The sequence below is a fragment of the Eurosta solidaginis genome, chromosome X, assembly GCF_040869045.1.
Source record: "Eurosta solidaginis isolate ZX-2024a chromosome X, ASM4086904v1, whole genome shotgun sequence".
Taxonomy (NCBI): Eukaryota; Metazoa; Arthropoda; class Insecta; order Diptera; family Tephritidae; genus Eurosta; species Eurosta solidaginis.
The window spans coordinates 155,148,855-155,163,841 of NC_090324.1; the positions used below are offsets into that span (position 1 = coordinate 155,148,855).

Sequence of the window (14,987 nt, forward strand, 5' to 3'; positions counted from 1 at the left end):
GCAATTATTATGTTCAACCCGTGTGTGTGATGCGTTGGGATTGGGGTGACCAATCTTCCTACCCGTCTAAAGTCATTGTCTACCTGCCCTCCTATAATATCTTCTTTCCCTTGTCCCTCCGACCGGATTTGAATCTCCCTCGTATTGGACAAAGTCTGTTGCCCTTGAATGTTCCTCGGAAGCTACCTCATACTCATCTGGCCTTAACCCGCTGGTAGTAGCCGCTTCACTTACGGAACCCTCTTTCATTACAAAGTCTACCTCATGGATATCTATTTCTCCTTCAGATAACCAGTGGCCGACCCTGACATTCCCTATTCCCGAGATAAACCTCATGAAACTCGTCACCTAAAACAAACTATCAGTAGGTGATCCAAATTCATAACAAAGAATGTATCATTGTTGACACAGTTAAAGGCTTTTATCGTCGCCTAGTAATATATCAACAACGAACCCCCCTTTTAATGTCCACCTCTGTCCGAAATATAACTAACTTATAATACTTGACTGTGGACACAAGATGTCCAAAAAAATTTTTTGCTTGGAATTCCCCCTGTTTGAAGGCCCCACGTTGGGCGCCATTTTCTTATTGTTACCCTGGTCATACGGCATGAAGACATTGCCTTGTGTTCCGCTCAGGTACGCTTGCATATGCGCGACTGAGCTCGCCGGACTGGAGTGGGTTTCTTTTGCAGACCACTGAATTTGCATTGCGACCGCGGCAACAAACCGAAAAAAAACTGGTACCCGCTTTTTATTGCTTAAGAAAACTCTAAAGCCATAACCCCTAAACTAGTGCACCACAGTCATGCATCCCCCCTGAATGTCGTAGTCAGTCTTCAATCAATCCCCCCCCCCCCCCCCCCCCCCCCCTTCCTAACGCGTGTTCAACCGAATCCTTTGTTCTCCGCCATCAAAATCCATCCACTGAAAATCGGCCTCATCACCATGACGTCGTCACCACGTATCCATGGCCCGTGTTCATCCACGTTGACACCAGCTGTCGTCCAAACGTCCGTCTGTCTACTTACCGATTTGATCACCCACGTCCCGCCCCATCATCACACACAATCGTTTCGTTTAGAGATTCATTTCTCACATACAAATGCTTTATTCAAATATGTTTCGCTTCACTAAAATTACCATACCTACTTCCTCGCTCTATACGTAACTTCCCTTAACTTACCATCATACTTCATCCGTATGTCTTACTCATCAAAATTCATTAATATTTTATATGAAATCTAAATTAATTGGTTAATGCTTATGCAAAAAAAAGAGAATTCGAATTCTCGCATTCACTACTTTTTCAACATCACCGTTCATCCAATTTAGCGACATCTCATTCGGCCACAACTGACCTTAATAACCCATATACATATACACATGACATGTACTTACAAAATAATTGCTTGCAGTGCCTGCGCACCACGACCAGCTGAGACTAACTCCCTCTATCTATGTACATACGTGTATAACAAACACGTCTAGTAAATGAAATGTTTATGAAGGTTGGTTCCTACATGTGTATGTATATCTATGCATAACCCATTACGTCTAATAAATGAACTAAATACGAAGGCTGGAACTCATGTTTCACCTTGCATTCAATATGAATTTTCACCTTCTTGCTTCTTAATGCTTTCATTAATGCCCAAAAGATTAAATTAAAGAAGTAAAATTAAAGAATAAAATTTAAATGTTATTGTGTCCTCACTATTGAGTTATTTACTTTCGCACTCGGTATGCAATAGAGTGGCGATTGTCAACTGCGGTTTGTTCCGCTTTAGCTTGTGCATATTCATACCTATATATACTGTGGGTTTGAAATCTGAAGTCTTTAAGGCGCCTTGAGGATGAGCTCCTGAAACTGTTATGCTAATGTCAGCATGAGCACTACATTTGTTTAAACAAGCTAAACTCACCACTTTAGTGATACTTTGCGCTCACAGACTCGAGCATTTCCTCTTTCTTAAAACTTAAAAATACTTGAGATTGAGTGTGTGCCAGAAAATTGCATGAATTTGCCTAAATTCTCTTTCCAGCTGAATGATAGCACGGCGTGTAGATACGCATGTTTTGTACCAACTAAGCTCAAGCTAAATCACTCATGCATTTATCTGCTACACAGCCAATCGTTCTAGCTACTCTGCTTACTTGCTTCGACGCTCTCTGCAAACTCCGATTACCCGATCACGCAATTTTACGTCGAGCGTTAGCGCGCCACAAGCTCAAATACTCGCTTTTTTTGAGCGAAACTGAGTAGTTCAACCTCAACCACTTAAGCGCATCCAAAGCATCTAACGCGCTCGCTTTCACGTCTGTGTTTTGCGCTGATGGAACGAATTCAGCGAGATTTCTGCAATGCTCTTGGCGATTAATGAGAGACTTGCTCGGCTGACATAATCTAACCCAGCGTTTCACGGGACACTGCTCTTCTCAGCGCGCTTTTCGCGCTATGGCAAATATCATACAATAACTATGTATTCACTACTTACTATAACTAAAATGTTACTTAGTTGCTGTAGCAACTAGCATAGGGTTGTGAACGTTTGTTTCTTGCAGCGATTTCACTCGTTGCTATTTTTGCGATTTCGCTCTGGCCTTTTGCCGGTTCCTCTCACTTGACGCTGATGTGGATGCTAACGTAGTGGCTCGTTGGGCCTGTGTATGCGCTGCTCAAAGGTGGCTGCCACGTTGACGTGTTTATTGTCTCCTTTTTTTCTTCTCGCTCAATTTCGTGGCGTAATAACAGAGACATCCAGCTGAAATATTGATGAGTTTGTTGCACTGCATCTTCACTATCATTTTAGGTTAAATAACTCACCTCAATTATATGCTGTTTGGAAGGAATACTCTTGGGTCAAGATTTTATGCTGCTTCTGCCGGCGGTTGTGGTTGAAAAGGCGGAAATAGGAGCAACGCAGTATTGGCTGCGATTTTTAAGACAGTGCCCCAAAACAGTCAAACAGCGAACGCACTTAAATTGCGTTCACCTGCAACAATCGATTTGCAAACGCAGTTAGACTGCGTTCGCGAGTGACGAAACAAATTTGATGGTGACGAGACGTGCTAAAGTTTTAATGCGAGTACTAAGCTTTCACGTAACACGGTCGCTGCCTAATACCAGATAAATTTGGGAGGTTTTGGTTTTGACAATCTTGGTCGGCTAATTTTAGGTCCGACTATTTACGACTTTGCTCGTGATTAAGTTTAGGGGTTAGGAGTAACCTTGTGAGCTTAGGTAACACTATAGCTTGGGCTTTGATTTTTACTTTGTTATCCCTCGAGACCAAAGTTTGGGAGCGGAGCTTGTTGGAAGTTTGTACAACTCCACCTCCCATGCCCGAAATTTCAAATAGGGAGGATTTGTATGGGAGTTCCAAGTTGGCCTGTGCCTTGGAGCAGATGAAACTTCGTTCTGAACCTTGGTCAATTAGGGATCTAAGCTTAAAGAGATCTCCTCGGTGTTCTACCGGGACAATTGCAGTGGGGAGTATTATAGAGCTGTAATTTTCTGAGTGAAACGATTGAATGTGGGCAGCGTTTGAGGTGGAGGGAAGTTCTTCCTGAGGTTCTGAGTTAGTAACGTCCTGACTAGTACTGGTGGATCCTATAGTTGCTACTTGGGATGTTGTTCTTCGCGGGCCATGGGTTTGCTGAGAGTTGTGCCGCCCTTGACAGTGAAGACAACTTCTTGTGCTTGAACACTCTTTGAGGAGGTGCGTCTGAGACAAACAATTTTCACACATATTGTTTTCTTTCACAAATTTTCTACGTTTTGAGATCGACAGTTTTTTGGATTGGGGTGATTGAATCGGGGTTTGGCCGGGCACCATTGATCCACCCTTTCCACTATTTCATAACGAGTGTCAGAAACTAGTTCATTTCGGCCCAGTTGGAAGGTCTCTTCTGGAGCGCAATGATTGCTCCCAAAGCGCAACAGTGTTTTCAGGTAGCTTGGACGTTACTAAATAAATTAAAATCGGGTCCCAACTCTCAGTCGAGTCTTGTTGGGTTGCTAATATTTGGGGACAGTTGTTCACGGCCACCGTGGTGTGATAGTAGCGTGCACCGCCTACCACACCGAATGCCTTTGTGTTCACACCCCGGGCAAAGCAACATCAAAATTTTAGAAATCAGGGTTTTTCAATTAGAAGAAAATTTTTCTAAGCGGGGTCGCCGCTCGGCAGTGTTTGGCAAACACTCCGAGTGTATTTCTGCCATGAAAAGCTCTCATTGAAAACTCATCTGCCTTGCAGATGCCGTTCGGAGTCGGCATAAAACAAGTAGGTCCCGTCCCGCCAATTTGTGGGAAAAATTAAAAAAGGAGCACGACGCAAATTGGAAGAGAAGCTCGGCCTAAAATCTCTTCGGAGGTTATCGCGCCTTACATTTATTTATTTATTTTTTTAGTTGTTCACGGAAGATTGCAGTTTCTGTATATCTTCGCTGTTTTCAGTTTGAATGGCCTTGAGATTCATGAGGACTTTTATCTGGTTATCAATCAAGACTCGTTTGTTTTCATATCGGGATTTCAGGGCTTCCCACGCCAGAGCAAAGTTGTCATCACTAAGTGGGAATTGCTTTACTATCTGGCCGGCTTTCCTTGGGTCTTGTACCTGAGATGGTATAGTTTTTGGGCGCTCGAGAGTTTTGGGTGGTTGATATAGACCGCAGTGAACATATCACGGAAGGACGGCCATTGATCATAACTCCCGTAGAAGACATCGGTGTCACAGGCGAGTGCTTTGAGGTGCATCCCGGAACTCTCTTGGGGAGTGGTGATTGTAGCGGGGACGGGATTACTCATTATCTTGAGCTGCATTTGATCACCGATTTGGGTTTTGGTGTCCTCGTATGCTATTAAGCATGCCCTATATTTCCCGAAGGCAGAGGATTTGAAATCTTGGGGGAGGTCATCGTGTTCGGTTTCTACTACGGCATCATAGGCGCTCTGGACTCTCGCCCAAAAGAGGTCGATGGTTTTGTCCTTTATTGCTAGGGCTGACTCGGTATTGTCCTGTAGGGGCGTTGAGCGGAACCGAGTGCAGTAGTCAGTGAAAATGTCCGTTTCGGAGATGAACTTATTTGAGATTGAACTGGACATTTTGATAAAGGAAGAGCTTTTCTTTGTTGTGAGAATTTTGTTTGAAACAAGGGGAGAGAGAGCTGATTAATTTATAAATTTTTTTTTTTTCGTTAATACTAATTTTCGAGGGAGTATTTTTATATCGGTATGTGACTTTCGGATTAGACCAGCTAATTCGTCTATATAATTTTATGTGGAGAATTTGGGAACCGTTCCCACTGTGCCAACTAAAATTCTTTTTGGTAGTTTGTAATGTATATATTTGCGAATAACCGTACCGCGGAGTACATTTTATGTATAAAGTGATTATTAGAGTATAAATTAATAAAAAAAAAGATATTTTTGGGGGTAGTGGACTGTATTTATGTGATGGGAGTGCACAGCAGTTGAATTTTTAAAGGGAGGAGGGAAAAATGTTGTTCAAATGTGTCTTTATCGTGTGTGTACTTATTGTACACACAAACGCCCTCCTTTTTTTCGAAATTAAATTATCTTTTGATATATTTTGCTTTGTATGCGAACGATACTTGTGCGCAGGATATATCTACCGTTTTTCTATTTTCTCTTTCTTTGTATGTGGGGTGTATTCTATATATATATACACTGCAACCGAGAAGTATGATTTTTGGTGGGCTTCCTTAACTTTTTGGCGGGATATGTATTTCTTTTTTTTCACGAGAATTTAATTATAAAATTATCAATTTACTGGGGGTGTATTACGTTAGGGGAATAGAAAAGAAAATTCTTTCTACTTACGGTTTTACTTATTATGGGTACTTATATTTTACCTTAGTTCATTTTTGGCGCCGAAGGACCACTGGTTACCTCGGAAGGCTCTGGCTAGTCGCCGCTCTAGGTTAGTATGGCTGGATGGCCGCTGATTGTTCCAAACTGCTCCAAACTTTTGGCAATGATACAAGTGTATTGCGTGTGCAACCAATTGAATGTGCCACACGACCAGAACGAAAGGAATGCTGTCGCCACCTTCACAGTAATTTCAGCTAAATATCAAGCTTATGCCGATTTCAATGAAATTATGAAAACGTGTATGTTTATCCATCAAAAACCAAATGAAAATTCCTTTAGATTTATAGGTGCTTTTAAAAATTATATTTGGCGATGAAATTTTCCCATGTAACAGCGTGTTGTTGCACCATATCATTACTGGAGTTGGATGTTGGCATAATTTACTTAACTACTGTAAAGATATACAATTTTGTGTTAAAATTTTATTTAAAAAAAATTTTTTTTCTGAAATTGGGTGTGTTCGCCATCCGATTTTGCTAATTTTTGTTTAACACACAAATAGTAATATGAGTAACGTTTCTGCCAAATTTCATCATGATATCTTCAACGACTGCCAAATTACAGCTTGCAAAACCTTTAAATTACCTTATTTTAAAAGTGGGCGGTGCCACGCCCATTGTCCAAAATTTTACTAATTTTCTATTCTGCGTCATAAGGTCAACCCACCTACCAAGTTTCATCGCTTTATCCGTCTTTGGTAATGAATTACCGCACTTTTTCTGTTTTTGGAATTTTCGATATCAAAAAAGTGGGTGTGGTTGCAGTCCGAATTCGTTCATTTTAAATAGCGATCTGAGATGAGCGCCCAGGAACCCACATACCAAATTTCATCAAGATACCTCAAAATTTACTCAAGTTATCGTGTTTACGGACAGACGGAAGGACGGACATGGCTAAATGAATTTCTTTTTTCGCCCAGATCATTTTGATATGTAGAAGTCTATATCTATCTCCATTAGTTTATGCCGTTACGGATTGCCGTTATGCGAACAAAATTAATATACTCGGTGAGCTCTGCTCAGCTGAGTATAAAAAGAAAACACATAAACTCATAACATCAAGTTACCACTATACATAATTACAGCTGAATTAAAAAAAAATTTGTTTGGTAACACCAAGCAAGTTGACTGGGTCATTTAACGTAAAATGAAAGAACACGGCTCACTTATCACAGTGACATTAGAGTGACCGTCTATAATTAAGCATACAATTATATACGCTCACTTAAAAGGCCAATGGTGTCAGGAATTCACCTCACTTCAAACACGCTTAACGGTACAAATATACTTACAAACAAACGTTCATATCTAATTGACCCAGAAAACCACCATGAGTTCATTCGCATTTGCCAAATCGCCCAATAGATTGATGCGTCATACCAAACTGCTCAAGCGCGGATCATATTGACAATATGTAGGTCAATATAATAATTTGCTGACAAACCATTTGCACTATTGAGTCATGCACCTCTAGTATGTAAATATTAATGCATGTATGTATGTATAGGTTAAGAACTTTTGTATAAATAGGAATGAATTTCATCAATAAAGAACAATCGAACAATCTGATTTCTGCGCTGAACATAAGCGCTAATCAAATCCATTTGTATTTAATTTACTTCGAACATATTACACTCGCCTCATTATGTAGATGGTGTTCTGGGGACATAAGAAGACAGCCCGTGGCGATTACGAGAACAGTATTTTGGCAGGCCTGTAGCTTCTTCCAGTGGGTAATTTTTAGGCTTGGCGACCATATAGGGGACGCGTAGCACGCAATCGGCTGGCCAGTTGCTTTGTATGTGGTAGTGAGCGTTTCTTTGTCTTTTCCCCAAGTACTGCCAGCAAGGGATTTGAGGATTCTAGTACGGCTCTGGATTTTCGGTACAATTGCGGTTACGTGCTCACCAAAATGCAGATCCTGATCAAACGTCACACCCAAGATTTTGGGGTGTAGGACAGTCGGTAGCGTAGTGCCATCGACGTGGATGTTCAAAATGGTCGACATTTGGGACGTCCATGTTGTAAATAAGGTCGCTGTTGTTGTTGCTGATGACTATCGTATTGTGGTACGGTTGTCTGGGTTGCATTAGTAGCCATTCCACTTTGAGGCGTAGCTTTCGATCGGGTATTCCTTCCGGAGGTACTCGGGTTTGAACATTGCTTTGAGCTGCAATTCGCTCTGCACTGTGGGCAAGTTTGATTATTTTTAAGCCAATTTGGTAGACACGCACGGTGAAATGAGTGACTACAAGCAGTTTGCAAAATTTCTTGACTTTTCCTAAAATATTCCTGGCAGAGTATACAGAACTGACCGGAATTTCTAGGCAAGTTTTCGTTACTGTAGCGTACAGACATTTTGACGATTTCTGTATTCACTAACTTAAAAAAATAATATATTTTTTGTATAATCTCCACAAAAGATATAACAAGATATTTCTATTCTGTCCAAAGGTTTTGTGAAGTTGTAAGAAGGCATAAATATTGTAAAGGTAACGATAGCGTGTGAAAGAAAAATTAAATGTAAAAAAATTTGACTTGTGGTCATATTCCGTATTATTCTCAGATATGATTCCAACAAATCTGACACATCGAACTTTGGTTCGAAGTTTAAAAATACTGAACCATTCACCTGTAGTGTATCAGTCAGTAGAACGCAATAAGTGTATATTAACTGCATTTCAATATACAACAAGGCAAAATGTAATTCTCTGAAAGTGTAACGAGCATCACTATATTTTCAAGGGCAATTGTAATTGCTCTAAATAACTACATAGACATTCCGTGAAAAATGCTATAAATGAATAAAAAAAAAAAGATTGACAAAAATATCAAGAAAAACTTCTGAGCTCCCACGTTCAGTGGGCCCCACGTTGGGCGCCATTTTTGTAAAGGTTACCCTACTCTGCGGCCACCGCGGTGTTATGGTAGCGTGCTCAGCCTACCACACCGTATGCCCTGGGTTCACACCCCGGGCAAGGCAACATCAAAATTTTAGAAATAAGGTTTTTCAATTAGAAGAAAATTTTTCTAAGCGGGGTCGCCCCTCGGCAGTGTTTGGCAAGCGCTCCGGGTGTACTTCTGCCATGAAAAGCTCTCAGTGAAAGCTCATCTGCCTTGCAGATGCCGCTCGCAGTCGGCATAAAACATGTAGGTCCCGTCCGGCCAATTTGTAGGGAAAATCAATAGGAGCACGATGCAAATTGGAAGAGAAGCTCGGCCTTAGATCTCTTCGGAGGTTATCGCGCCTTACATTTATTTATTTTTTTTATTTTACCCTACTGGGTAGCTTAGAAAGCTCCTCTGAAATGCACACACCTTCACCGTGTGCACCTTGCTCGATGTCCATCCCGGAGTTTCCGCCATTGTCGTGGGAAAAGAAAAAGAAATGGAGTAACACTGGTAGTTCTACACCAGCAGGCCATACAAAAAAAAAATTATGTGCACACTAATCGACTCACTTACAAAGTCAACAAGGAAAAACAAACTTGTAACCAGACTACCAAATATACAACAAATCACGTTCACAGAAGGAAACACTACTGATCCTTACCAATATCAATTCTGGCAGTTAAAGATGGTGAAAATACTGCCCCTTGCCCTCCCTATCCATGGCTTCCATTAAAGTTGGTGAAGTTCCAACATGGGTGAAGCCCCGCCTTCCTATAACCTACTCTACCATTGGTGTCAGATAGAGATGGAAATAATTGTCTAAACGATCATTTTCTTCTCATCAATAATACAGTTCATTTTTATATAAAACAAAAAAAAACTACAACCAAAAAAATTATAATTATTTCAAACCTTACAGATATAATATTTTGGGTATGTAACCATACTGATTTTACAATCGTTTTCCTTACCTTTTTTTATTTTTTACATATGTGTATGTATTTTGTTGTTGCATATAAACTACCAATTTACAAATTTTTATTTTATAACTTTTTTTTTCTCAATATGGAAGAAGTGAAACTATATCGCAAAGCAAAATCAAATGTGTAAACACAATTTTCGGAGTTAGAGAGATAGTAAACTCTCCCAATAAAAAAATTTTTCTATCCTACCTTTTTGACTACTCTTTGGTACGCTCTAGCTCACGCTATACATATAGCGGTCAAAATATATTAAGCTTACCCACGTAGGCAAATATAGAAGTACATATGGTACAGTAGGGTAGATACAAAAAAATATATGAACAAAAAAAATAATTTTGGCGATTTAATATTAACGAAAAGAACGACTTGCTAATGTGCATAAATATGTGTATAACTGGTATCTTTAGCTCCAACAATAACAGTTACCGATACTGGGGTTGTTGCTAACGATACAAGTGTACCTGAAAAAAATAGCACGAGCTCGATAACCAACGCTATAACGGCCGCACCTTCCCAGCTCTCTGGTGCGCTATCCGCTACTCCTTTGCAGGTGACTGCCGTGCCACCTCGTAGGGCTGTATTTGTGTCCCGATTACACGCCTCGCTTACCGAAAATGACATTGCTCATTACGTTTGCTCTAAACTTGGTCTTGCACCCACTAGTAACATCAATGTGTATAAATTTAACTTTAAATATGAGAGAGACATCTCCTCATTTAAAATATCCCTTTCAGATGAATATTTCGATAAGGTACTTGATTCCTCTTTTTGGCCCACGCATACTGTGGTTCACTTGTTCACGAGAAAGGCGAGGGCCGAACCTGTTTTATTACAGCAAAAAAACGGTATGACGAACACAGTAATAACAACACAAAGGTAATTGCTGATCTGTCCCGTCTTCTCATTAATTACCAAAATTTTCGTGGTTTACGATCAAAACTTGTTCCATTCTTCCTTAATTCTTTCAACTTTTCTGCACAAGTTGTAGCTTTTACGGAGACCTGGCTAAAGCCTGATAATTACAATTCTGAGGTTTTTTCAAATAAATATGCTGTTTATCGGCGTGATCGCATCTCTAGAGCGGGAGGTGTCCTTATTGCTGTTGAATCTAACCTATCGTCTGAGTTGATTTCGCTGGACAATATCTCTCATATCGAATTCATAGCAGTTAGGCTTTCATTCGGTAGCTATAGTGTAATTGTTTGCTGTTCGTATATACCACCTCGTTCGGATATGGATGTTTATGCTAGTCATAGCTCGGCCATCTGTGATTTGCATTCGCAGTTAGGAGATAACGATCGACTTGTTGTTGTTGGTGACTTTAACTGGCCAACAGTTAGTTGGGTTAATATAAGTGATTCAAACTTTTTAACTCCCACTGCTCTACATGAGTTTCTCAATTGCTTGTTAGACTCATCTCTTTTACAGATTAACAATGTTCCAAATAGTGGAAATAAAATGCTGGATTTAGTATTTGTGGATGGCTCGGTGGGTACTGCCCTTACGCGAATACCACCTTTATCCCTTCCAGAAGACCCTCTTCACCCTACGCTAGAGATATCACTTGATATCAGCCTACCCCGTAGGATTCAAGTACAGTTTCGTCCCCGATATAGATGCTTCTACAAAGCGAATTTCATTATGCTCAATGATCTGTTGGCTTCCCATGATTGGTCGGATCTCTATGCTTGCACTGATGTCGATTCGGCTATCTCTATATTTTACAGTACGCTTGATGGCCCTTGGTTTTCAAGGCAACTTATCAGGCTTAATAACATTAAATCTAGGCTTTATAAGATGTTCAAGAAATCTGGAGCATCTGCAGACCTCTCTAAATATCTAATAAAAAAAAATAAATAAATGTAAGGCGCGATAACCTCCGAAGAGATCTAAGGCCGAGCTTCTCTTCCAATTTGCGTCGTGCTCCTCTTGATTTTTCCCTACAAATTGGCCGGACGGGACCTACATGTTTTATGCCGACTCCGAACGGCATCTGCAAGGCAGATGAGTTTTCACTGAGAGCTTTTCATGGCAGAAATACAATCGGAGCGCTTGCCAGACACTGCCGAGGGGCGACCCCGCTTAGAAAAATTTTCTTCTAATTGAAAAATCTTATTTCTAAAATTTTGATGTTGCTTTGCCCGGGAGTTGAACCCAGGGCATACGGCGTGATAGGCGGAGCACGCTACCATCACACCACGGTGGCCGCCATAATATCTAATAGCTCGTTCTAAATTTCACCGTCTTAATCAGCTTTGTTATAAAAATTACTTGAGTTGTTGTAAAGCCCAATTTTTTAGAAATCCAAAAAAGTTTTACAGTTTCGTAAATTCAAAGCGGAAAACTTCTGGGTATCCTTCCTCATTAACCTTTGGAGGTAAAAAAGCTTGCACTGATGACGACGTTGCTGAACTATTTTCTGAGTTCTTTAAGTCCACGTATTCATCCAGTGGTTTTCATTCCGGTCAATATCCCTATCACTTAGATAGCTCAAATAACATTAGGAATCCTGCTATTGATGGTAATATTGTTCTTCAGAGTCTTCAATCTTTGAAGCCCACCTTTTCTCCGGGACCGGACGGTGTTCCTAGTTGCGTGCTTAGGTACTGCGCCGAAAACATGTATGAGCGTCATTCCCGGCACTTTGGAAACAGTCTTATCCTGCATAAAAAAGGTAGTAGGTCAAAAGTTGAAAACTACAGGGGTATTGCTAAACTTTCAGTCATTCCTAAAGTCTTTGAACAGATTGTCACCAGTCAACTGCAATATCAGTGTTCTAGTCTTTTATCTGCATGCCAACACGGTTTTATTCGTCAAAGGTCAACCACTACAAATTGGCTTGTATTCACCTCTATAGTTATGGAAGGATTTTTAGCGAACAAGCAAACGGATGTCATCTACACGGACTTCAGCAAAGCATTTGATACCGTCAACCATGAGTTGCTTATTCATAAGCTTGATTTACTGGGCTTTCCGTTTCACCTATTAATGTGGCTGAAAAGCTATCTTTCTAACCGGATCCAAAAAGTCCTGTTCAAGTGCAATCTGTCGGAATCGTTCGGAGTTTCCTCCGGCGTACCCCAGGGAAGTCATCTAGGCCCTTTGCTCTTTGCCCTTTTCATTAATGACTTGCCACAGACAATATTATATTCCCATACTATAATGTATGCGGATGATGTAAAACTTTGCTACACTTACTGTCCTACCGATTTGAGTTCCTTGGATCTTCTTCAGGCCGACTTGGACTCGTTCCAATGTTAGTGCACAATAAATTTACTAGCTTTAAATTGCTCTAAATGTAAGCATATGACATTTCACCGAGTGAAGCCAGCATTGAAATCTTATGTAATAGATGGTACGCCTTTGGAGCGTATATCTATTGCAAATGATCTAGGTGTCCTTTTTGATCCGAAATTGAATTTTAACATGCATATTTCATCTATAGCCAACAAAGCGTTGGGTTTACTTGGATTTGTTAAAAGATGGGCTAAAGAGTTCGATGATCCGTACCTCACTAAGGTTCTTTACACATCGCTGGTTCGTCCAATACTCGAGTATTGCTTATGCGTTTGGTCCCCTGTTTCTCAAAAGCATATAAAGCGTCTTGAGTCAGTTCAAAAGCAATTTTTGATATTTGCATTGCGCGGCCTTAATTGGGACTCAAGTCTCCACCTTCCTCCATACAGAAGTAGACTTCTTCTTATTAACTTACCCACTCTGGAAAATCGGAGAATATTACTGGGGGTATTGTTCATCCATAAGCTCATTATTGGAAAAATTGATTCCGCGGACCTCCTCAGCCGCTTGTTTTTTGCGGTTCCCCCTAGAGTATGCAGACACTACGTTCCTTTCTATTTACCCCTTTGTCGACGAAACTTTGCTAAAAATAATCCTCTTCTTATCTGGTGCGCGCACTACAATGACTTGTATAGCTGCATCAGTCTTGAATGTACTTTTGCCACTATACGTAATGCAATACTTGCCTATCTAATTTAAGAGATACAAGCTAATTAAATTTGCCGGCATTTTATTCCTTCGGTAAAAAACAGGAACTATCTCGCTTAAGGATGGAGGAACATTTATCAACATGTATCATTAAGAAGGAACAAGACAGTTACTGTGTTGATTGGAATCTGGTGCATTCCAACCAGGCATGCTTAACCAACGAAACGATATCATTTCGTTACGATAATCAACGTTAATAAACGAAACGAAGTCATTTCGTTTCGTTTATTAACGTTAAGATCGTCAAATTAGCGAAATGATTTCGTTTCGTTTTCTGCCATATCAAAACGAAATCAAATCGTTTATGTTGATTATTAATTTCAAAACAATGCTGGCAAAGCTGATTGATTGGGGAGTCATTAAAGGTGAAAGCATTATCCAAGCTGATTGCAACTTTTCTCATGAATTTTGACAGTACGAACATTTCTCAGAGTATTTTTGACATTACCACCAACGAATTACACAAACAAATTACATAGAGTTTGTGTGTGTATGTGCGCTCGTTGTTGCCACCTTACGGCTTCACCATGGCTATAGCATTGCCAGCACAATTCAAACATAAAGTATCACGTTTTCGTTAACGTTTTTAACGTTAACGAAAGCTTTCGTTTCGGTTAAAAACGAGATACAATTTATTTTGATAATTTCTTTATCGATAATATTTCGAAGTGTTTCAACGGAAACGGTGGAAATTTTTTGATAAACGATTAGCTTAACGTTAAGGTGCATCCCTGATTCCAACAACGTAAAAAAACATGCTTTTTCATGAGTCACTGACCGGAATCGTATGCATTCCGGCAGTATAATCTTATGGGTCAGGGCATCGAGCTGATTGGAATCCGGTGCATTCCAACAACACAGGTCATGTTACTTTTTTATGCCTTGTGATGGCGTATCCTCATTACACTACTCTTAGCACTGCCGGATTCCCATGACATGCTGATTGGAATCTTGTTGCATTCCAACAGGGAGATTGGAATCCACTGCATTCCGATATCATGCTGAGCGGAATCTGATGCATTCCGCCAGTATAAGATTTCGGCATAAGATCTTATTTCTACTCATATTTCTTATTATTATTATATTTTGAAATTAAATAGTAATGTTCATTAATATTTCTTTGTTTGTAATATAACATTGTTGAAATCTCGATATATCTTAAATTTTATCTTTTGAGTTGTATATTTATATATCTTTTATATTATGCAG

General features: G+C 40.0%; 1 protein-coding gene across 6 annotated transcripts in view; it reads left to right on the forward strand.

The window, feature by feature from the left end:
• Nucleotides 1-14,987, forward strand: part of Gyf (GIGYF family protein Gyf) — a 955,717-nt gene that overhangs the window by 275,866 nt on the left and 664,864 nt on the right. The gene's annotated exons all lie outside the window — the stretch shown is intronic.